This window comes from Podarcis gaigeae, assembly GCF_964106915.1.
Source record: "Podarcis gaigeae genome assembly, chromosome: 15".
Lineage (NCBI taxonomy): Eukaryota > Metazoa > Chordata > Lepidosauria > Squamata > Lacertidae > Podarcis > Podarcis gaigeae.
Window position 1 is genome coordinate 11,875,369 of NC_139692.1, and position 25,636 is coordinate 11,901,004.

At 44.1% G+C, this 25,636-nt stretch overlaps 1 protein-coding gene across 5 annotated transcripts in view; it reads right to left on the bottom strand.

The window, feature by feature from the left end:
- Positions 1-25,636, bottom strand: part of PKNOX2 (PBX/knotted 1 homeobox 2) — a 438,447-nt gene that overhangs the window by 330,207 nt on the left and 82,604 nt on the right. For all 5 annotated transcript variants that reach the window (XM_083713657.1, XM_083713654.1, XM_083713659.1 and 2 more), the window contains one exon: positions 11,061-11,128. The gene's annotated coding sequence lies outside the window, so the exon portion shown is untranslated. The remainder of the gene's footprint in view (positions 1-11,060; positions 11,129-25,636) is intronic.

The window sequence follows — 25,636 nt, forward strand, 5'->3', positions numbered from 1 at the left end:
ATATTACAAGTCAGGATGTGCTTTGGCAAGAAAGGATCTCAGACTCTTCATATGTTTTGAAAAGGTGCTGCAATGTCTTCTTAAATTTGGTTCTTCCACACTGCATCACACTGTAGTTTGTGTTATATTGTAGTTTTTAAGTTTCCATGTTTGCTATATATTGAGCCATGTCATCAGCTGGTGTTGGTCCACTGTGCTTCAGCAGTGCCACAGGCTGATTGCATCCATGCCACGCCGCATTGAGGCAGTAATTGATGCAAAAGGGGCCCAAACCAAGTACTGAGTACATATGCATGCTTCTACTTCTCAGAGGTCCAATATTGCTCTATTTGCAGTCATTGTTTTGCTGATTTCATTTAATATTCTAATTTTCTGAGATTATTAAATTGGGGTTTTCACCAGCTGTATGCCATGATCATCACAATTATAACAAATAAAGGCTTGACATATCTCGCTCTGCATGTCATGAGTCTATCTCATATATTAATTTCACCTTTTAAGTTGAATTACTGAAATAAATGAACTTTTCCATGATGCAAGGGGGCTATTTAGCCTAGCCTCATTCCATCCACTGTCAGTCTGTTATTGCAAAATGGAAGCATTGCCTTTTGTGGGTGTGAAGAGGCTGCAATTGAACATCCCAGTGAGATTGTTCCTTGTGCCAGAAGCCCTGCGCTTCCTTCAACCCTTGGTACAGGTGACCCAGTCAAAGAGCAGTTGGGAAATATGGAAATATGGATTATGCGCATGGAGGGAGGAAATCAAGGCTTACTTGAAGACTGCAAAATGAGACAATACAGCACATATTCAGATGGTCAGCTCTACACAGACTGTAAAGATGTCTGAAGGGGTTGGTGGCTGCAGTAGTTCAATGACATTTACAGGCCATGGGTTCCCAATACCTTTCTTAGTAGATAGGTGGAATGCAATTTAACCAGAGACAATAAATAAACCATGACCAGATCAGGGACCTCTTTTCAGAGGGTTTTAATTTATATTAAATCCAGCAGATGCTTACCACTGAAGCATATGAAAATGCATCGAAATAGATTTCTTGTTTTAAACCAATTCCACTGAAAATTTCAGCATCCAAATGGAAGCAGATCATCGCACAAGAGCCCCCAAGAGGAGGAGGAAAAACCTATAAGGGTAACATTAAATGAAAGAAAGGCTTAAATGTCAAAGATTTTTCAAGTTTCCTGTATTTTATTGGACTGGCCTATTGACTCAGAAAACCCAGCAAAGATTATTAACTCAGGCAGAAGAAGAGGAGAGGAAAAGGGATGACTAGCTCAAGGGGGAGATACAGATGGGGAGATGAAATCTTTGAAGTGGATAAAGTGAATGGGTAAGCAGGGGAGCTTGCTAGACTGGCAAATTCCACTCCAAGCGATGGGCGTTGAACAAGGAGTGGGGTAGATCAATCTACTTCTACTCCAGGTCCCTTTTGCTTGTGTTCGTTTATTTATTATTTATTTTTTAATCTATGCAAAGATCTGGAAGGCCAAAGGTTTCTCACTCCTGCTCTAGACTGGGCCGCTCCATAAGTGACTTGGCAACAAGCCAGTCTTTGGCACCAAATGGCAACCTGTCTTGGCTCCCTAATGAGCATCTCTGTATGATCCCTGGGATTCAAACATGGGGTTCAGCTCGTTCAACTTTAGATATTAAGATATGACAAACCCAACAACACTTGCATGTATATCTGAATAAGTAATGTGTACGGACTCTCTGAAAAGATAAGGAATCACTTAAAAAATAATAATCTACCTATCCATAAGGAGGAACAAGGCCCTCTGTTTCAAATTCATTATTAATTACTTATTTCTTTAGAAAAAAAGTTATAGATCGCTTAGTCAGAAGGATCTCCAAGCTTTGCAGGGGCAAAACAAGGCTGGTCAAAGATCCACTTTGGCACCTCCCACACATGCATTTGTGCACATACCAGGGCCAGATTTAGGTTTGATGAGGTCCTAAGCTACTGAAGTTAATGGGGCCCTTTAGATATCCAGCGATCCTTTGTCGACAACAAATTGTCACTGTTTTTTTGTGTTGAATTTATGCTACATGGTAATTTATGGACCTATTAGGTATCTAAAGCCATTTGCACATAACAAAATATGTATTTTATCAAAGTAATTGTTGAACTGAAATACAATTAAGAAAAAGTATATTAATAGTGAAATAATTATTAAGCTCTAACTTAAAATGATGTAGGTTTTATTTTATTTGGTTTTTTATCTTATATTTTGGAAATGTACATCCAGGGTTTTTTTCTTTAATTTTTTTGGGGGGGCCCAAGAGAGTGGGGCCATAAGCTATAGCTTGTTTAGCTTATATGTAAATCCAGCACTAGTACCCACACACACAGGCTGGGAGCTTCAATGGCTCCCCTCTGGAGACTTCACCTGGGGCAAAAAGCACGGCCAACCCCCCTCGTAGCTGAAAAAGTTTATGCATCAATGAGACACAGATATCAGCAAAACCTTTAAAACAAAAACAAAAAAAATAGATAACTGAGTCATACATCTTGCTAGGCTTGCTGAAATTAAAATAATTAAAATAAGTTTCTGCAGGAATCTAGCGAGGGCACCGGCCTAACGTCAATACACAGGCTGCTGCCCACACTAAGATACTGACTCCTTGCAAATTACATGGCACTTTTAAAAGTGCAAGTACCACAGACTGAAATGGTCAGATAGGCGATGTGGCGTCTGCCCATTCCTTGTGATTATGATTGTTCAGGGTGATGGAAATGGTTAATGTAGATTGACCAATGAGAAAGCTCAGAGGCGGAGCCTACTTGGTTTTGAGGCTCAGCCCAGGGGTTTACCAGGGGGGGGGACAGAGGAGTGAGGGTCAGACAGAGGCAGTAAAAGTCAAACATGGTTGTGACAGAGTGAGAGACCGGGATAGAACTGAGGGAGAAGAGTGTGACAGTGTCAGATAGTGCCACATCAAGTTAAGGGCGTGCATTTGAGAAACCTTTCTGAACCTATTTAAAACTTGTTTGTTCTTCAATAAACTTTAATCTTTGTTGTTGACTTTACAACCTGACCGAGACTCAGGATTTCACCAGAAGAGACCTGGTTGGTGTAGCAGAAGAATAAAGCAGTGGTGTACAGGTCAATAGTCCGTGAAACGACCGGGGGCTCTGTATACAAACGCCACAGGCACCTATGGGACAAGGTGATATCAAGGCAAAAAGACTACTCAGATAAATAAATGTACCTTTACTTTGTCACAAAGTGAGCATAGGAAATGCATGATTTGGGAATAGAGAGAGGGAGACAGAAAGGGAAAGGGGTGCGGGGCTACCAGCAGCACCACTGAGAAGCCAGTGTCATAGTTTGTTGGTTTGTTAAACTTCTTGTCTCACTCTTCCTCCCAAATAAGCTAAAGTAGGATTAGGCTCCACCCTCCATCAGGCATCAGGAAAGAGCCATTCCATCAGGCGACAGCAGCAAGAGCAAAGAGAAGCAGGGCCACTCCATCACTCATGTGGAGAGATGTTTGCCTCCTGCTTCTCTTTGAACTGTTTTCCATTCCAACTGGTCATAATAAGAACTTTGCGATGAAGCGCCTGAGTTTGTTCTCCTCCTCCTTCCTAATGCCTATAATTTTTTGTGCCATGCCCTTTAGAATTTAAGCTTGGGGGCAGGTACTGTCTCAATGCTGATCTTTGCAAGCTGCTGTTGGGAGCTCAAGAGTGGGGCAGAAATGCTTTAAATAGCAAACAAATAGCACCACCATCTCTCTCTCTCCCAAGGTCCAGGTAAGCACAAACATTTCTGCTTGGTACTCATCATCTGCTTTTCACACGGGTTCTACTGACAGATCCTCCTCACCGTGGCGGCACAGGGAAAACGAGGCAGCGAGGTTTATTGCTGCAGGCAGATGTGTGCCCTTTTGAGATCAAAAAGGGAAATTCTGCTTGAGAGCTGAGGTAGCAACTGAAGGATGACTCATGTGAGGAAACAAAAACAGGGTGGAAATCAAGACAACCCCACACTTCGCAGCCCTCAGGCTGTCCTGCTGTTCACAGATTCCATGGTCACAAGCCTTCCTACATCAGCCAGGCTGCCTTTTGTCTTAGTGGCTTTAAATTTCAGTGTGGGGACCAGAGGGAACGGGTGGGAGAGAGTGTCAGATTATGCACAAGGTAGCCCTTTTCATTTTGCAATTTGACATTCTGTCGCTACTCCTATGGTCCCCTAACTGCTGTCAGCTACAGAAATTTGCGCTGGGGTGGGAATGGGACCACTGCCTAGGTCTTGTGAAGCCACTTGTTCTACTGTTGCCTTTTCTTCCGTATCTTTCCATTCATATCTGCAGAATAACCAAAAAGATCACATTCTTACTGAGGATTTGCCTGAGGCGTTTAATCAGGGATACGAGAGATAATTCAGTGCGATTCACATTTTCATCCTCAGGCTCCTAATTTGCAGTTCGTGAAACAATACACAAACCAAAACACAGCTATCCTTTGAAAATTCTCACTTTTGTTGCCATACAGTTCCCCCACCAAATAATGTATCTGAAAACGACTGTTTCATGGGGAGAAATGTACATGAAAACGTGTAACTAGTGAAAACAGCACAGGAAAAGGCATCATATTAGAGAAACTGCTTACCAAAAAAGTGTATACATCTGGGGGAAAATTGCTCTAAAGTGCCAATAAATCCGATGAAGAATTGTGGAGAACTGAACCTAAGCTGGAAAACTGAAAAACACTGAAATTGACAGAATGTCATGGACTGGCTGGATGCAGAGGAGTGGCGGAAGGTACCAGCTGGAGAACCCACAAGAGAAGAAGGGTCAGAGCCAGAGGATTGATGGTGGGGCGACAATGAGTGGTCAGAGGGAGAAGAGGGGGGACTGGGCGGTGGAGGTGTGGGAAACTGAAGAGCTAACAGGGTTTAGTGAGCAGGAAGAGGCTGTGGCAGAGAGCAGTGCAGAAACAGAAGCAGACGCAGAGGGATGGATCAAGAGAGAGAGTGGAGGCAAGCTGCTGAAGAAGCCAAGGAGTCCCTCCTCCCTGGTCTTCCAGAACACAGAGCGAAATGAAGAGGGCAGAGCAAAGAGAGACAAGACAACAGAGCCTTAGCTACTTAGGAAGGACCCAGGAGAGCAGAAGGCTTAGGCAACTGTGAGAAGGCGGGCACCTTCAGTCCTTGCAACTGCCTCCCTGAAGCAAGACCTACTGGAAAGGGTTGCTGTGACTACTAGGACTGAGCTCTTTTTTGTTTCTTTGAATAGTCAACTTCACTGACACTGGATGCTTTTTTGCTGACCTGTCCCTGACTCCAGCTCCTTACAGAGATTCATCCATTCTTATTTTCAAAGCACCATCCATTTTCATATTGAACTCAAGAGTTTCCAAGTGGGATTGGTTACCCTAGGGTGTATCTAATGTGCATGGGGTTTGCGTGCAAGAGGCATGAGGGCTTAGTGGCTTCCCTGCATAATTAGGAATTGTGAATCTGTCAATTTTGGTTTCTTTCAGTTTCTCATTTTTCCACTCCGAAGTTCGGTTCTCCACATAAATTTGCGGGGTTTTTTTGTAAGTCCACATGAAAATTTGTCAGCATTTTTGTGCAAATTTATCCAGGTATACACACTTTGCTATGTAATTCTGCCTAAGAAACAAATTTTTGCAAAGCAATTCCCTCTATTATAATGCATTTTTCTATGTTGCTTTCATTAATGTATGCACATTTCACCATAGTTTATGCATTTTGTACAGTTTGCTTGGCTGAAGAACTGGATTGCAAAACTCGAATAAGTGCAAATCTCTGAAGGCAGTCCACATATTGTTTCAGAAAATGTGAATTTGGCAAGTTCCCTTTAAATGCAAACTGAATCAAATTTCTCACCATCCACACTCGTAATGCACAAAGATGCGCAGGCAAAGGGATCATTTCCAAAACACACTACAAGAAAGAACAGAAAGGCAAGGTTCTTCTCATTACTCTGACCCCCTCACACAGTCCTTGGCCAGCCTCAAAGCCTTTTGTCCATCTTTAAGGCTGTCCTGACCTTTGGCATCTGTGCTCCATGGAGATGATCAAAGGGTCAGATTCACGGGTTCGTAAAATTGCAGAACGTGACAGGCAGAGTTTGCAAACAGCTGGTCAAGCTTATGGAGCTGTTATTGCAAAGGGGTGAGATGAGGGGGCCTGGCTTTCAAAGCTTGCAGAGAAATGTGCTCTCAGTTTACCCTGATCAAGAACAAAGAACAAAGAAAAGCAGAAGATACAAGCAAACAGAAAGGGTATCAATACCTCTCGGGAAAGAAGGAAGAAGAAGAAAGGATTCTTTCTATGTGTGTGGTTCTTCTATCACACACATCTATTGCCTACAGAATAAAAAGAGAAAGCTCTGGAAAAGCGTCACAGCCTTGCAGATGCTGAAGACCATTGCTTTATAGCTCAGTTGATTAGAGCATGGTGCTGATAACACCAAGGTCGCAGGTTCGATCCCCATACAGGACAGCTGCATATTCCTTAATTGCAGAGGATTGGACTAGATGATTCTCAAGGGTCTTTTCCAACTCTATGTTTCTATGATCATGGCCAGAATCCTACGTCATGCAGGCATCTTGTTTATCATTCAAGAAGTATCCAGCTTCTTATTGGGGTCCTCTGCTGAGCAAGCAGATTTATCTATGTATTCATTCATAAAAGTATTTCTGTTACCTCCATATCGTGAAATAGCATGGGCGTTAACCATGTCAAAACGTAAACCGCCATTTTAAAAAGGCAAATAAACTCGGGTAACAATATTAGTGCAACAGGAAGATCCCATCGCCCTGGACTCTGTGTCAGCAATGGGAAATTGTCATTCATAGGTCTGGTTCAAACATACATGTACCGTGATCAACACACACCACAGCAATGCCTCTGGAACAATGATAGGTCAAGAGACAGCATCATTCCACATAAGACAGTGGGGGGGGAGGTTGTGGGTCCGTTGGGCTCCTGCTGCTTTTTCTGAACCCCTACCCGCAATTTCTAGAATCTCTCCCCTCAATATTCCTGGATTTCTCTCTCCCTTGACTCTCCTGCACCCTTCTCCCACCATGCCCCGCCAGCTCCAAATCTGAATTTAGTGGCCAAAGTAAATCTTCATCTTGATCTCTAGTATTCATATAAAACAACTGAACACTCACAGATAATGGGAAAAGACTCACATTGGTCATTGTGTAACCTCACTCTGCATCCAGAGAAGTGAAGAGATATGTCTTAGTTTGGATCGTACAGTGGGAATGGGGCATGGAAATGGGTGGTGAAACAGGCTCCCTGTGCGAGAAGAAGGTCTGCACAGCCACAACTTTAAATCACCAGCTTCCATAAGCAAACACTGATCTCTGCAAGCCATACGAGGTCAAGGATGAGAACGCGCCTTGCTCAGCCAACTGCATGATGCTATGTGGTATCAGGTTAGCTGTTCTTATGATTTATTCAAATAGTCATCACAGTCTATTTTTACATGGGAGTGATGATATCCGCTGATAACAATTAATCACATATACGTGTAGATTAGTTAGGAGCCAGAGCATTGCTAAAATGGTGCCGGAAGCCTGCAGTCAAAGAACTGGCTGGCGGGTTCCATTCAATATGTAAAATGCAAGCCCAGCCACCGCTCTTCAGTTCTAGAGTTGCTGTAGTTACAGTAGAGGTAAAGCAAACAGTTTCCAGATGGAAAAATAAAGGCTTCTCTCCCACCTTCTATGTTCTCCCAAAGGCTGTAAGCAACAATGGAACTGCCCTCCATTATTCACAGCAGAACTCTCCTCTTAAGAATCTACCTCTGCCGCCATGTTGAATACCTTCCCACCACCTCCAGAGTTGCCGCTTTTAACAGCAGCCTGATGGAGGTGATGCTTTTCCTGGAATGGAGGTACTATTTATTGATTTGTGCGATTTATATCCTGCCCTTTCGCCCAAAGGAGCCGAGGGCAGAAGACATGGCAGTGAAAAAACATTAAAAAGAATCTACAAAAATGTTAAAACGTTCTTTTAAAAAGCTTACCCCCACCAGGGATCTCTGGGTTGCTGGGAACAATGCTTTTTCAGCCATCAAATACCCGCGTAAACAGGAATGTTTCTCCTGAAAGTCTATAATGGGGTAGACAGCTGCACCTCACTAGGGAAGGCATTGTACAAGCAGGGAACCACCATGGAAAAGCATAGCTGTCAAGTGTCCCTTATTTGAAGGGACAGTCCCTTATTCCAGCGCCATGTCCCGCTGCTGTCCCTTATTGATGGATGTCCCTTATATGTCCCTTAAATGACGTCCCTTAAATTTCAAAGGAAGCAGCTCCTCTCCCTCCCTCCCTGCCGGCCAGGGAGGAGGGAGGCTCCAGCTGTGTTGCTTGGCTGTGTTGCTCACCCAATAAGAAGTCTAAGAACGACTGGAGGGGTGGCGCTTGCATGCCTTGTGCTGATCAAATCGGCTGAGTTCCCTGGGGACTCGCCTTTGCTCAGCGCTTCTCAGCGGAGAGGTGACGGTGGTTTTCTTTGAGGCTTCGTTTGGCTGCTGGCTGGGCTTTCTGCCTTTGGCTCAGAATGGCTCAGAAGTTGAACATACCTGTGCTGAGTGCTCGGATCGGAATTGGATGGATACGTCATAGACGGCCCACTCACCCTTGCCGGCGAAAAGGTCTGTCTGGAGCGGGGGCACATGGTGGGGGAAAAGGAGATCTCGTGGGAGGGGGCTTTTGAATTTGTTTTGGAGGCCATTCGATTGACTTATGGGGGGAAAGAAAGGAGCTGGTTGACTAAAATGGTGGGTGACTGGTGATCTCATGGCGAGGGGGGGAGGCTGTGTGTGTGTGGCTAGTTAATGCAAGCTGAGGGGTTTTTTGAATGCTGGATGCCATTTTGTTGCACGTGCTGCTGCAAACTTTGCAGTGCAAAGCCAGGCCGGGGAGACATCTTAAGTTGAGGCTGCATAGGCCTTGTGGTGCATGTGATTCAGATTCTATTCAGTTGAACCTCTGGTTACAAAGTTGGTTGGACAGTGTTCTCGAAGCTACCAGCATGAGTTTGACCAGACTGCAGGAGGACAGGAAGACTGGAGTGCCTGTAACAGGTGAGGCTGCAGGTCCCTTATTTTGGCTGCTGGTCCCTTATTTTCAATTCTGTAAGTTGACAGCTATGGAAAAGGGCACACCAACTGGGCAAGGCCTGACCTGCCGATCGTAGGGTCCGAGATGGGAAAGGAGCTCTTTTAGGTACAAAGTGGGGAAGCAGGCATCTGCTTAGTCTATCTCTGAAGTTGACCAGAAGGAGTAAGAGATAAGAATCTAAGCAAGGGGTCAGAGGCAAGGAACACATCAGAGCCATGAAGGTTTTTGTTGCTCAGGCAAGGTCTTAGTCCAAACAGGAAGTCCTTTGTAGCGCTTCCTGTCCAGGAAGGCCCAATGGCCACCTTAGGTGGACAGGGCCAGCCCAGACACTGACAGTACTTCACTGCCTGGGAAGATGCTCCAATTGGCTCCAAAGTTCTCGGTTTTAGCCCTGGCAGCTCCTGGCAGTCAACCCATTATTCTCTCAGCCTGCTATTTCTTCACTCATTCCTCATTTCTCTTCTCCATTACATTCCTTCAGCTCCATTTATCAACTTTGGGTGGTTTTAATCTCAACCAAACAGACAACCTTCCCTTGCCTCTGCAAAATCTAGGGGGGATTATCGTCCCTGACCGGGTTCACAGTACAGGCATAGGTTTTCCTTAATCCCTTTCCTTGTTGACTTGTGACACATAATTTAACAATATAAGAATCCTCCTGGATCAGGCCAAAGACCCATCTAGTCTAGCATCCTGTATCCAGTGCCAAATAGATGCCAATGGGAAGCCAGAAAGCACAAGATGCGAGCAATAGCCTTCTCCCACTGTTATTCTCAAGCAGCTAATACTTGTTTTATGTTCTTCATTTCCCTCCAATGATCTCCCCATCCACCCCATGCTGCAAAAAATAAATAAATCACAGAGCACATGCTTTTGTTATACAGATTGATTGGTTTACTCAAGCAATGGCAGGTCCTCACTTCAGTTTAATACTTTAGCTGATCAGCTTGGTTGCCTCTCATGTCTCTTCCAGCTAGACAAATCTACAGTTCTCCTGGCTAAGCTAGTTTTCTGTGTAAATCAATCACTGATGGGAAGAGGAAGCAAGGGGACCAGGAATAGAGGCAGAACTGGCTTTGCTCAACCAAGAGAACTGGCAAAGTCTCAATGCTTCTGTAAGCTCTGCCAAATGCACAGAACTTTCACCATAAGCTAACAGACGACAACCGGCATTAACAGTATAATGAGCACCAAAATCAATTACAGGCAGCGCAAGCAGGCAGTCCGTGGCCCTAGGGCTCTCAGCCTAATTTCAAAAGCCCTCCGCAAGTGATCTGTTCAGACCTTTGGCAACAGCCATTTCCCTCTCCCAAGAGCCTACTGGGTGTGAAGAAAGGGAGAAAGAGAGAGAGGTGGATGACACTCCCCACCAGACTCTGGTATACACACTTATTCAGGAAACACTGAGTCCAGAAAAACCATGGGATAAAAGCCATAGTCCATCTCTCCATTTAAACAAAGGAGGACAAGGGACAGGGTGCCTGCAAACATTATATTCCAATATGTGCACCAACCTTTCAATATGTGCACCAACAACCAATATGTGCTTATACACCAATATGTGCAGCAACCTTTCCAGATCATTGTTGTACATCAGGAGTGGCTAACCCGTAGCTCTCCAGGTGTTCCTGAATCACAGCTCCATCACCCTCAGGTCAGGAATGATGGGAGCTGGAGACTGACAACATCTGGAGGGCAAGAGATTAGTCAGCCCTGTAGAACTAATTGCACACAGAAAACATTGTTGGCTGTAACACAGACTCAATGAAGACTAGTTAAAATGCATCACACTCTTCCTTTTTTCCTCGAATTGGGGTGTATTATTTCAGTAAGTTTCCAGAACACCAACTACAACATTGTGGGTGCCTCCTTATGGGCCCTGTAATCTCTGTCAAATGCAGGATAAAATGCCAATCGGGTTACTTACCATTCAGCAAACTTTGGAACAGATCAGCTGGAAAGGCAGATAGCTCAGGATCCAGTTCCAGAAGGTACCTATTAATATAATAAAGTATATTGTTTAAGGGATGGACAAATTCGTCCATTTTGGTTTCTTTGTGTTTCTCATGTTTTCAGTCTGCAGCTTGGTATCCCACATTTCTGCGTCAGCTTGCTAAATTTTCAATTACAAGTCCCAATGAAAATTGATTATTTTTTCCAAATATTCATTGCATTTCCACCCAGTAACTCTAGGCAACTTTCTTTCTCTCTCTCTCTCTCTGAACCAATAATACAAAAATAATACAAAGATATGGAAATCTAAAATACAGTGTAAAACCAGTATGAAACCTTAATGCAAAATATATATTTTAAAGCACTAAAAATACTGGCCTTGCAGTGTAAATAGGTCTTCAATTGGTTGAAAAGTTCTGAACAAGAGTCATTTGGATGGATTCACACAGTTAAGGAAATCCAGTACAATAACCTTGCTATTGACTTCCCATTAAGATGAGTACCACCACAGAACCATTTATTTCTCTATGGCTCACAAGCAGTCTGGGACCAGGGTATCTGAACAGACATGAGACAAATTCTGTTGTATCTTTTGTCCTCTTTTGGCGATGCATTCCCTCTTTTTGGGAAATGTGCAAATGGCCAACCCAGCCCTGACTGTGGCCTGATCCCAGAGCTCCTGGCTCCAGACTCCACCCCAGGCAGCTGCCCTCATCTCAGCCCAGACACTAGTAATATAAAGTAAGATACATGGCCAGTTTTCTCTCCATTTAGAAGAATTTCAGCTTGAAACTGCTGCTGGTATCAAAAAAGGAAAGAAAATGTGTGCTGTTATTATGAAAACAATGCACATTCATTCTTTACATTTCATGTTTCAGTTCCCAATAGCTTTGAAAGTAAAAAAAAATTGTTTTATGGCTACATTTGCTACAGCGGACTTTGGTCTTTATGACTTGAGTTTAGCATAGAAAAGTTTCTACCATTTACACCATTAGAGTTTCCACCTTCCGATGAAGAGGAAATATTGTACAGCACAGAGAATGCTAAGGCTGGGGCCAACGAAACCCTTTCCCTCCGCCAGAAAGCTCAAATTTCTTAGGACTGCAAGGCAAACTGCCCTGGATGAAGAACTTGAACTTGGAGTATGGGTTCTACCAAAATCTTCCATGCTCAGATCAATACGATTCATGGGCAAAGTAGGTTTCAAGGGAACAGTGGGCAAGCTAAGACATTGATCCAACACCTATGATCCCATCATAAGGAAACTGGGGGGCAAATGGGGTGGTTCCTTGGACTGGGCCATCCAAAGTAAGCTTTGTGACTGAGGTAGGATTCAAACCCAGAGCTCCTCAGGCCTAGACCAACACTCAAACTGTGACTACACTATGCTTGTTCCATCCTGAGACTTCTCTCAATCTAGATAGAACTCCACAAAGTTCGCAAACATATATTTTATTGATGTTCACAAACCTCATGTAGAGGTATTGCCTCACATCCCAGTAGGCTGTTATTTTGGCTCTGAATGAATATGGTTAGGAAGCTTTTTTATGAAGTTCTGTAAGAATGAGTGAGCTTACCCCTCTTCCTGGACTTGAAAGAACTAAACAAAACTAAGTTGCAAAGGAGAGAGGGGGGATTTCCCCACTCTGGGCAGAGCCAATAGAAACTAGAATATTACTGTGCCTTCATTTCCCAGCCTGCCTTGAGATCTGGAATGGGGAAAGAGACGACCTTCTCTTAAAGGTAGGAGTGGCATTATTATTCCTTCTCCTTAATACTAATACATAGATTTGCTATCACCAAATAACTGAACCCTATTGGTCTGCCAACTTGCTTCACTGTCTACAGTGGACACAAAGATCTTTCCAACATCATCCCAGTGACAGTGCCGTTGCTATTCTAAAAGAAATTTTAAAAAAGCATGAAGGTCCCCAGAAAATAGGGGAATAATGGGAGCATAGTATTTTGAGCCTAAATCCACTTGTTCTGGATAGAGATGATTAATCCTGCTTGATTTTCTTATTTTCTGTGGGTGGTATTTTAATGAGGGTGAAAGAGGAGAGTGCAAAATATGGTCTGAAGCCCAACATCAAAAAAACGACGATCATGGCCACTGGTCCCATCACTTCCTGGCAAATAGAAGGGGAAGAAATGGAGGAAGTGAGAGACTTTACTTTCTTGGGCTCCATAATCACTGCAGATGGTGACAGCAGTCACGAAATTAAAAGACACCTGCTTCTTGGGAGAAAAGCAATGACAAACCTAGACAGCATCTTAAAAAGCAGAGACATCACCTTGCCAACAAAGGTCCGTATAGTTAAAGCTATGGTTTTCCCAGTAGTGATGTATGGAAATGAGAGCTGGACCACAGCTTTAACTATAAGGACCTTTGTCAGTAAGGTGATGTCCCTGCCTTTTAAGATGCTGTCTAGGTTTGTCTTTGCTTTTCTCCCAAGAAGTAGGCATTTTTTAATTTCATGACTGTTGTCACCATCTGCAGTGATCATGGAGCCCAAGAAAGTAAAATCTCTCACTGCCTCTATTTCTTCCCCTTCAATTTGCCAGAAGGTGATGGGACCAGATGGTAGGTATCATTCTTAAAAGAGGCACACACACACATCCCTTCTCTCCATCATAGAATCATAGTATTGTAGAGTTGGAAGGGACCCCAAAGACCATCTATTCCAACTCCCTGCAAGGCAGGAATCTCAGGTCAAGCATCCATGCCTCTTTCTAAGCATGCACAAGTTATTTTAAAAAGGGGTGCAGACCTTTGGGCCACCAGATACTTCTGGACTCCTATCAACCTTGACCATTGGCCATGCTGGCTGGGCCTGAAGGAGTCCAGCAGCTTCTGAAGGGTCACAGATTTCTCTCTCACTCCCCCCCCATCCTAAAAGCAATGAATGCATGCTTTGACATCTGAGCCACTCATTTTAATCCCATGCAAATGTATGCAGATATATCTGATTAATAAACTAACACTCGGATGATTAATTGACTAGATGTAATCATGTGACAGTCCTGTTATTTTGCATTTGGGTATGTATATCTTGTGCTACAATTGCCTTTGCCCTTAAGTGCACAAAAGAAGGGAAACGAATTGGGCCCCAGCTCTGGCACATTTCTAAAGGGGGGGGGGGACAGAACAGACATGCACCACTCATAACTCAAATTGTATTTTGGATTTGAGCAACCACATCCAAAGTAGAAAATGTTTTGTAGAAAGGAGCTTTCTATCTGCAAAGGGACACAAATCGATCTGCACACACTCTCCTCTGCCAGCCCCATAGCATCTCATGGTCACAAAGCACTCACATAACCACCCCTCTTTTCCCCAGACCTGCTTCTCAGTGACCCATTGTTCATAGCAATGCTTTAAACAGCTCATATTTTGTTAATTGTACAAGCCTAATGGAGGAATGTATTGGCAAGAAGGGGTAATAGCCATCAGGCCAGCAATAAAACAAAATTAATGGTCCATGGGAAGAAATCATGTCCACTTAATATCAGCTTTGAAACTCTAATAAAATAATGTGATACCAATGGCAGCTTCTCCCTCACACATATGCACACCCCGAGCATGCAGATTGCTTACACCACGTTAAATCACTCATATAAAGCAGACCCCGTTCGGCTGAAGCTCACAAGATCCTCCCGGGAACATAGCAGACCGGAAACATTTAGCGTAAGGCTCATTACCGACATGCACAGCTGTAGCAACACCCACAAGATCCAGCCTAGAGGCAACACAGGAAAAAAAAAACACCAGGAATAGAGGATGAGGTCTTCATCAGTGCTCTCTAGTCCTTTAGCAAAAAACAACCCATTAGTATATAGCCTGGAAACCCAACTCCACAACGGGCAAGTCTGATGGGCAAGCATCTCTCTCCATCATTAGTGATGGATGAATCTGTCCATTTCACTTTCTCTCGATTTCTCATTTTTCCAAACTTATGTTTCACACCTCTACATCAGTTTGCTAATCTTCTCTTTTTTAAAAAACAAGAAACCTTCACAAATGTTTGTTAGCATTTTAGCGCACATTTTCCCCAATCGACATATTTGCAATTTTGCTTTAAATACTTTAGCTCCAATGTTTGGTGATGTAAGAGAACTTTGCAGCTATTCTGTCTCTCCGGATTTCTAGCCAAATGTGAATGTGATGGGAGAGAGGGAATCATTCCACTTCCTACATGCTCACAAGCACATCAAATTAGCATTAAATTAGCACAGCAAAGCTTAGAAAGATCGTGTGATCACCCCCCATCATGGTCACTGTGCTTGCTTTCTATACTTAGAAACTTTGCAGAGACATGTCACAGACTGTACCTGAAGTTCATGGGCCTTTTGGCCTGTTTGTTGAGAATCATAAACGATAGAAGCACATGCATTACTCATGTTTGCTTTTAATCTGCAAGCCACTCCTTTGTGGGGGAATGCATTTGTTAATATAAAAATAGCCTGCTGGATGAGGCCAGTGGCTCATCTGGTCCAGTATCCTGGTCACACAGTGGCTGACCAGATCCCCATGCGAAGCCCAAAAGCGGTACCCGAGTGCAACAGGACTTCGCATGCTCAAGATATTTCTATATGCACCGCCTCAGAGAACACAGGAAGCTGCATTATTCATACCTTGTTAGAACATTGCCCTTTGAACCATAATACTACAGAACTAGCAGTGGCAGCAGCAGCTTTGTATCAGCCAGATGTCTTTCACACCACCTGCTCCCTGGTCATTTTTCTACGTTTCCGAACACAATTCAAAGTGTTGGTGTTGACCTTTAAAGCCCTAACCTGCCTCGGCCCAGTATACCTGAAGGAGCGTCTCCACCCCCATCGTCCTGCCCAGACGCTGAGGTCCAGCGCCGAGGGCCTTCTGGCGATTCCCTCATTGCGAGAAGCAAAGCTACAGGGAACCAGACAGAGGGCCTTCTCGGTAGTGGCGCCCGCCCTGTGGAACGCCCTCCCATCAGATGACAAAGAGATAAACAACTACCTGACATTCAGAAGACATATTAAGGCAGCCCTGTTCAGGGAAGTTTTCAATGTGTGACATCTTAGTGTATTTTTGGTCTTTGTGGAAGCTGCCCAGAGGGGCTGGGGAAACCCAGCCAGATGGGCGGGGTACAAATAATAAATTATTATTATTATTATGGCGGCTATGCCAGAGATTGAACCTGGGAGCTTTCGCATGCAACGTATGTGCTCGGCCATCTTAGGCTCTCGTCACAAAAGTCCTGCTGGGTCTGGGAAACAATCCATCTGCTCCAGCATACTGTTTCCAACCGCCGTCAACTAAACACCTCTGGACAGTCCACAAACAGAGCGGCGGGGAGAGGAAAATCCAATTTCCTGCTCAATTCCAATTCCCTGTGCTATTTGGGGCCAGAGCACCTAGGGTTGCCATAGTTCAGAAAGTGAAAATCCAAACACAAAAGTTGCTGAGCCGTTTGTGTCAGGGGGTGGACTGAGGAGGAATGGTGGGGGGCACCACCCCTTTCTTCTGAACAGGAGGACAGTATAGATTCAGAACAGTGGTTTGCAGAAGGGCATAGTTCAGAGGCTGCAGCGGGGAGAAGCTGGGAAGTATTGGAAGAACAGCAGGAAGAAGCAGCACCAGGAGAAGAGACAGATGACAGACCCCTTGGAAAGCATTCCTGACACCCCCCCCCCCCACTCCCAGGACCAGGCGGGGACTGAGGGTAGTAGAGCAGAGAGCTCAGTGGCAGAAGGCTCAGATTAGCCAACGCAGGACTTACGTAGAATAGGGAAGGGTGGGACTTCACTTGGAGCAACGCCATTTCTAGAGAGAGACCGCATTCCTTTCTCTCCCGCTGTGATTACTGAATAAACTAATTGGTAAGAACTCTTTTTTTAAATCTGCTTCTTTGCTGCCACTGGGGGAGGGATCTGATTCCCTGAAGCCTGACAGTTTGTGAGCTATTTTGAGCTATATATTTTTTGGGGAAATCGCCAAAAACAACACTGCTGACCAGGGCCGTCTTAAGCATATCTGGCGCCATGGTGCAAAGATCCCTCCAGAGCCCCACCCCCCATTTCCCAGAGTTGTTGACCTTTTCCCAAGCCCCTGCAGGGATCGCTCTCTTCCCGCGGGGGCTTGGGACGGAAGCTGCACACCCGCCAGCCATATGGTAGATGGGACGCAGCTGGCGGGTGTGCAGGAGGGAAAGGGGAGGCCGCCGGCAAAGCCACGCAGCTCTCTCGCTCGCTGGGGCGCCCCTGAGAGGCTGGCGCCCTGGCGCAACGCACCAGTAAACCCAATGGAAAAGACGGCTCTGCTGCTGGCATTAGGGATGTCTGGCCTCTAACATAGGGTTTTCATTTGATCCGCAAAAGCTTGTGCTTCTTCACTCTTCCACAAGAGGCAGTGGTGGCTACTGACTTGGGTGGCTTTGAATGAAAGGATTTGACAGCTCCTGGAGGACAAGGCTATCAAGGCAGAGACAGGATGCCTCTGAACACCAATTGGTGGGAACTGCAGGTGAGCAAACGGCGTTACACTCACAAACATCTTGGAGGTTCCCATAGGCAAATTGGCTGGCCACAATGAGAACAGGATGGGCCACTTGTCTGATCCAGACACTCCTTGTGTGTGCAATTAATCTGTTAGCCAACCAGGCACCTTAAGAGCAGTGCTCATTTCTTTTGTGCACATTTGCTATAACACACTTGCTCCTATGGAAATTGCACAGGAAGGCAAGTTAACAAGAGGTAACCACAAAAGTAGACAGTGATCTCCAACTACCCATAGCCAATGAAGTTCTTTCCCCCTTTTCTTCCTAATTTAACACTAATGTCTCAACACATGAAACAGATCTGTAGAAAATGTAACTTGAGAAAAGAGACATGGCACATACTTTTGTAAACCAAGGAATCTTTAATAATTTTTTTTGTTTTTTGTTTTTTTTAAAGGCAACAAAGGCATTTGTATTTGTACTCCCCCCCCCCCAATATTTTTTAATTATTTTCTTTACACACTTATTTAAACAGTAATTAATCAATGTATAAACCTTTTTGCTCTGCCGAGCTTGCGACTTCCCTCCCTCTCATCAGCTGGTATCCCTTATCAAATCCAGTCGGGTATCCTAACTCTTTACTTCTTAACATCCTATCTACATTGCAGGAATTACTTCAATCCTGCTAGTGTCTTTAAATTTTTACAGTTGTCATTTAAATATACCATAAATTTACTAAAGTTTTTCTGAAATTTCTGATCATCCTGATCTCGGATTCTGCAAGTCCGTTTGGCCAACTCAGCAAAATCCATCATCTTCGCCTGCCACTCCACAATAGTAGATATTTCTAGGCATTTTTAAAATGAAGTTAGAACGCCTATTGAGATCTACCACCTCTGGTGACCCTGGTGTGTTCCCAGTGGGAGAGGGGAAAGAATCCCAAAAACAGCCCTATAAGGACTGAGGTCTGTCAGTGGCAACCGGAATGCTGACTGGCTGTTGTGGGAAGGGAACAGAAAACTAGGAAGGGAAACCGAGTGGAGTGTGGAGTGTAGACAATGACAACATCAAAGCACCACCCAAACTTGATTCTCGGAACTGGAAGCAAGATGGGCACACACACCACAGAGAGAAATCCGCCTTTCATACTGCCTCTAAGCCTGGGGAGAAAAATGATCTGCCTTCAGTAAAAGATACCATATCTAACACATAGGCAGCCAAATGATTCCCCCCCTTCCTTGATAAGAAACCCTTCTTAACCTGGCTCTTCAGTGATAGGGAACATTAATTTATGCAGAAGGGTTTTATCGAGCCTATATGGTGATAATGATTAACATTCCTGAGAAGGTTGCAGCAAAACCTAGCAAGGGGGAAGGCAATTACTTTGATTTCAATGGAAAGTTTGCATCTTAGAGAGAAGGCTGGTTTACAGCCCTCTCCACGACGTCGTAGGTTTTCATCTGCACGTTATTTTTTTATATATAAAACACTCCAATTTGAAGTAGTACAGGTAGGTCCAAGCTAGACTGTGCCACACACTTTTCTGCAAGTTTGCATCGATACATAGGGTGGCATGCAGTGCTAGTCCTACACACAGTAGACCCACTGAAGTTAAGAGACACGACTAACTTGTTGTTGTTTAGTCGTTTAGTCGTGTCCGACTCTCCGTGACCCCATGGACCAGAGCACGCCAGGCACTCCTGTCTTCCACTGCCTCCCGCAGTTTGGTCAGACTCATGTTTGTAGCTTCGAGAACACTGTCCAACCATCTTGTCCCCTGTCGTCCCCTTCTCCCTGTGCCCTCCATCTTTCCCAACATCAGGGTCTTTTCCAGGGAGTCTTCTCTTCTCATGAGGTGGCCAAAGTATTAGAGCCTCAGCTTCAGGATCTGTCCTTCCAGTGAGCACTCAGGGCTGATTTCCTTAAGAATGGATACGTTTGATCTTCTTGCAGTCCATGGGACTCTCAAGAGTCTCCTCCAGCACCATAATTCTTCGGCGATCAGCCTTCTTTATGGTCCAGCTCTCACTTCCAAACATCACTACTGGGAAAACCATGGCTTTAACCATACGGACCTTTGTTGGCAAGGTGATCCCCTTCATGGAACACTGCCTTGCCGTGGTGAAGGGGCTTGAATAACTCAGAGAAGCTATGAGCTATGCCTTGCAGGGCCACCCAAGATGGACAGGTCATAGTGGAGAGTTTTGACCAAATGTGATCCACCTGAAGCAAGGTGATGTCTCTACTTTTTAAGACACTGTCTAAGTTTGCCATCGCCTTTCTCCCAAGGAGCAGGCGTCTTTTAATTTTGTGACTGCTGTCACCATCTTCAGTGATCATGGAGCCCAAGAAAGTAAAATCTCTCACTGCCTCCATTTCTTCCCCTTCTATTTGCCAGGAGGTGATGGGACCAGTGGCCATGATCTTCGTTTTTTTGATGTTGAGCTTCAGACCATATTTTGCGCTCTCCTCTTTCACCCTCATTAAAAGGTTCTTTAATTCCTCCTCACTTTCTGCCATCAAGGTTGTGTCATCTGCATATCTGAGGTTGTTGATATTTCTTCCGGCGATCTTAATTCCGGCTTGGGATTCATCCAGCCTAGCCTTTCGCATGATGAATTCTGCATATAAGTTAAATAAGCAGGGAGACAATATACAGCCTTGCCGTACTCCTTTCCCAATTTTGAACCAATCAGTTGTTCCATATCCAGTTCTAACTGTAGCTTCTTGTCCCACATAGAGATTTCTCAGGAGACAGATGAGGTGATCAGACACTCCCATTTCTTTAAGAACTTGCCATAGTTTGCTGTGGTCGACACTGTCAAAGGCTTTTGCATAGTCAATGAAGCAGAAGTAGATGTCTTTCTGGAACTCTCTAGCTTTCTCCATAATCCAGCGCATGTTTGCAATTTGGTCTCTGGTTCCTCTGCCCCTTCGAAATCCAGCTTGCACTTCTGGGAGTTCTCGTTACACATTAAGCCTGCCTTGTAGAATTTTAAGCATAACCTTGCTAGCGTGTGAAATGAGTGCAATTGTGCGGTAGTTGGAGCATTCTTTGGCACTGCCCTTCTTTGGGATTGGGATGTAGACTGATCTTCTCCAATCCTCCGGCCACTGCTGAGTTTTCCAAATTTGCTGGCATATTGAGTGTAGCACCTTAACAGAATCATCTTTTAAAATTTTAAACAATTCAGCTGGAATATCATCACCACTGGCTTTGTTATTAGCAGTGCTAAGGCCCATTTGACTTCACTCTCCAAGATGTCTGGCTCAAGGTCAGCAACCACACTACCTGGGGTATACGAGGCATCCATTTCTTTCTGGTATAGTTCCTCTGTGTATTCTTGCCACCTCTTCTTGATGTCTTCTGCTTCTGTTAGGTCCTTTCCACTTTTGTCTTTTATTATGGTAATCTTTGTACGAAATGTTCTTTTCATATCTCCAATTTTCTTGAACAGATCTCTGGTTTTCCCCATTCTATTGTTTTCCTTTATTTCTTTGCATTGAAGGCCTTCTTGTCTCTCCTTGCTATTTTTTGGAAATCTGCATTCAATTTCCTGTATCTTTCACTATCTCCCTCACATTTTGCTTGTCTTCTCTCCCCCGCTATTTGTAAGGCCTCGTTGGACAGCCACTTTGCTTTCTTGCATTTCCTTTTCATTGGGATGGTTTTAGTTACTGCCTCCTGTATATTGTTGCGAGCCTCCATCCATAGTTCTTCTGGCACTCTGTCCAGCAAATCTAAACCCTTAAACCTGTTCCTCACTTCCACTGTGTATTCATAAGGGATTTGACTTAGATTGTATCTTACCGACCCAGTGGTTTTTCCTACTTTCTTCAGTTTAAGCTTGAATTTTGCTATAAGAAGCTGATGATCTGAGCCACAGTCAGCTCCAGGTCTTGCTTTTGCTGACTGTATAGAGCTTCTCCATCTTTGGCTGCAGAGAATATAATCAATCTGATTTCGATGCTGCCCATCTGGTGATGTCCATGTGTAGAGTCGTCTCTTGTGTTGTTGGAAAAGAGTGTTTGTGATTACCAGCTTGTTCTCTTGGCAGAACTCTATTAGCCTTTCCCCTGCTTCGTTTTGAACTCCAAGGCCAAACTTGCCAGTTGTTCCTTTTATCTCTTGATTCCCTACTTTAGCATTCCAATCCCCTATAATGAGAAGAACATCCTTCTTTGGTGTCATTTCTATAAGGTGTTGTAAGTCTTCATAGAATTAGTCAATTTCAGTTTCTGCAGCACCCGTGGTTGGCGCATAAACTTGGATTACTGTGATGTTAAAAGGTCTGCCTTGGATTCATATCGAGATCATTCTATCATTTTTGAGATTGCATCCCAGTACAGCTTTTTCCACTCTTTTGTTGACTATGAGGGCCACTCCATTTCTTTTAAGGGTTTCTTGCCCACAGTAGTAGATATGATGGTCATCTGAACTGAATTCGCCCATTCCCGTCCATTTTAGTTCACTGATGCCCAGGATGTCAATATTTATTCTTGCCATCTCATTTTTGACCACATCCAAATTACCAAGGTTCATGGTTCTTACATTCCAGGCTCCTATGCAATATTTTTCTTTACAGCATTGGACCTTCCTTTCGCTTCCAGGCATATCCGCAACTGAGTGTCCTTTCGGCTTTGGCCCGGCTGCTTCATCAGCTCTGGATCTACTTGTACTTGTCCTCCGCTCTTCCTCAGTAGCATGTTGGATGCCGTCCGACCTGAGGGGCTCATCTTCCAGCGTCATAACTTTTATATGCCTATTGTCTTTGTCCATGGAGTTTTCTTGGCAGGGATACTGGAGTGGCTTGCCGGTTCCTGCTCCAGGAAGTTAAGAGACACGACTAACTTAGGTTCATTAATGTCAGCGGCTCTACTCTGAATAGGACATAGCTGAATACCCCCTTACACCTTTATGTTGTGACTGAGATGCTTACAGGGCAATACTATGTGTGTCTACTTACTGGTAAGTCTCATTCAAGTCAATGAGACTGACTGCCAAATAAGTGCATACAGAATTTCAATGTTAAAAGAGATGTGATTTGTAAGGAGTGCTATTACTATGAAGAAAAACAACTTGTTTATAAACATCTAATCTGAAATGGCATCCTTGCTCACCAGATACCAGGCTGCCTGAGGCTACGATCCCAATCGCCTATAATTACATTGTAGAATAGATTCAGATTACAAACGTTATCTGCAAAATAGTATTATAAACAAGTGGACTTGAGTGTGACACCTACAGCAGATGTCTATCGAGTTCAAAAGGATTTCTGCTCACACACAAACGAAGCTCCTATTCAAACAGCAATTCCATCATGCAGGCACCTCCAGGTCTTGCAAGGAGATGGGTGCGATTGTAATAATCTCCCTTAGATGACTCAGATAGTCTCAGTTATTGCAATGTTATAAATAACCCTTCCCTACAATCTGCTTCTTTGCGGTGGATGTCACAGAAGCTGCAGGTTCGATGACTGGCCAATAGTAGAGAGTAGTTCATATGGACAAATTCCCAGCCAAGCAGTCATTCTCCCCCTGCCTGCCTTCTTACCATAATTCAAAGCAATCAAGCAATTCATCAAAACAGTCAAGTAAAAGATTGACTGTTCACCAAACATGGTCAGCATCCTGTAGCCTTCCAGATGTTCTTGGATTCCAGCTCCCAGCAGCCCCGTGGTTATCAGGGTTGATGGCAGCTGTAGCAACATCTGGAAAGCTGTAGACTCCCCATTCCTGCCATACAACCAACAGTTGGTTTAAAAATCTGGTGCAAGTACATTTTAAACTGCATTTCTGCCTTCCACGCCTGCACAACGCAGTTAGTTAGAAGCTCAAATGGGCTTTAGGTGGGTTTTATGAAATCTGTCCTTGCGGATTCAAATGTTGTTGTTGTTTTCTTTTTTTATACCCTGCCTATCTGGCTGGGTTTCACCATCCACTCTGGCCGGCTTCCAGCACATATAAAAACATAATAAAACATTAAACATTAAAAACTTCCCAATACAGGGCTGCATTCAGATGTCTTCTCCTGTGTAGTTCCTTATCTCCTGGACATCTGATGAGAGGATGTTCCTCCCTAACTACCTAGGGTGACTCTGAGTAGAATACAGTGTTAAGTAATTAATTCGTTCTGGAAGTCCGTTCTTAACCTGAAACTGTTCTTAACCTGAAGCACTACTTTAGCTAATGGGGCCTCCCGCTGCTGCTGTACCACCGGAGCACGATTTCTGTTCTCATCCTGAAGCAAAGTTCTTAACCTGAAGGACTATTTCTGGGTTAGTGAAGTCTGTAACCTGAAGCGTATGTAACCTGAAGCGTATGTAACCTGAGGTACCACTGTACCATCTCTCCACCTAATATCTCAGATGCAAGGTTGCAGCAGGATAGCCCTTTGCACACCACCCTAAAGAACATTAGTACCTTGATGAATCCCCACCTAATCCAGCATCCTGGGGGCAGCCTTCATGCAGTTGTCAAAGGAAAGGCAACATTTGGTGTGATCCTTCAGAAATGCTGAGCCAGAGCCCCAGAAACTGCTTTGCTTGAAGGCAGCAGGAGGGAAAGCTGTTTGTTGTTCTTGGTACTGTTATACTGAATTTGCAATTTTAATGTTTAATATTGCATTTTGGTTGCTTTTCCTTGCAAGGGTCTTTGAATATTATTTTAATAAAATTGGTGTTGTTATAAAAACTGGGGAGGGGAATCACATTCACTATATTACACACTTGCTGTTTTTCATTGCAAACTCCTCTGGATATTATTTTAACTGAAAAGCAAGCAACAAATATTAACTACTGCCACTCTAGCAGCAGGGTGATCTGAGTTTAAGCAGAACTTAGAAAAAGTTCTTCCTGTCCATAAAAAAGGAACAATACAAACAATATTAGCTTGAATTAAAGTGTACTAGAACACCTTTACTGTACCAGGCACCCCCCAGGAATACTAGAGGTAAAGGGTAAATGGTCCAGTCATGGCCAACTCTGGGGTTGCGGCGCTCATCTCGCTTTATTGGCCGAGGGAGCTGGCGTACAGCTTCCGGGTCATGTGGCCAGAATGACTAAGCCGCTTCTGGCGAACTAGAGCAGCGCACAGAAATGCCGTTTACCTTCCTGCCAGAGCGGTACCTATTTATCTACTTGCACTTTGACGTGCCTTCGAACTGCTAGATTGGCAGGAACTGGGACAGAGAAACGGGAGCTCACGCCGTCGCAGGGATTCGAACCACCGACCTTCTGATCGGCAAGTCCTAGGCTCTGTGGTTTAACCCACAGCGCCACCCGCATCCAGAAACACTAAGAAACTAAAAAAAAACCATGCAGTTTTGCCAGGTTCAGTCCACCTGCTTGATTCCAAATGGCATCCAATTGTATCCAAACATAGATGAAACCTGCTCCTTGAACTCAGGAGCCAACATGCAAGATTTAGTCCCGATATCTTGCAAAGTGTCCAAAGGCAGAGCAAACAAATAAATTTCCAAAATATATAATAGATGTGGGACACATCAAGATGGCTGCTCCCTAGATTTTCAGTTGGCACTGCAGCCTGCAGCCTGCAGCCAGAAAAACAAGATACCTTTCCCAGTTGACATGTAACAATCATTCATTGCTTTTATTACGCGAGCCAAATCACTTAAAATGCAAGACACTGGAAACAATCGCATTATTTCTCCTCCTGCTAAAACCGAGACACATTTAGAACCCACATCTCAACTCAAAAGAATCGGGACAGATTTCCCAAATGGCTACTCAGACCTGATATTACCTAAATTGTTTCCGTCTGTCAACCCAATGGCAGTGAATTATTTAACTCGCAAAAGATGCACGCAGGCATCCTAGAATGCTGGATCAAAGGACCCCAGACATTAGGGAAAGATGCGCTCCAAAATCAAGATGGAGGAGGGATTAGTTTTAAACAGATTTATACAGGGAATTTGGCAGTCCCCACCCAATTGAGCTTTTGCAGCATCAGTCAACCTTTCGCATCAGGCTTCTCACTGTATGTCCAAGCTTCTCATGCGCTGTTGCTTGGTGTGTTTTTTAAAAGCTGAAATAATTATAAATTTTTTATT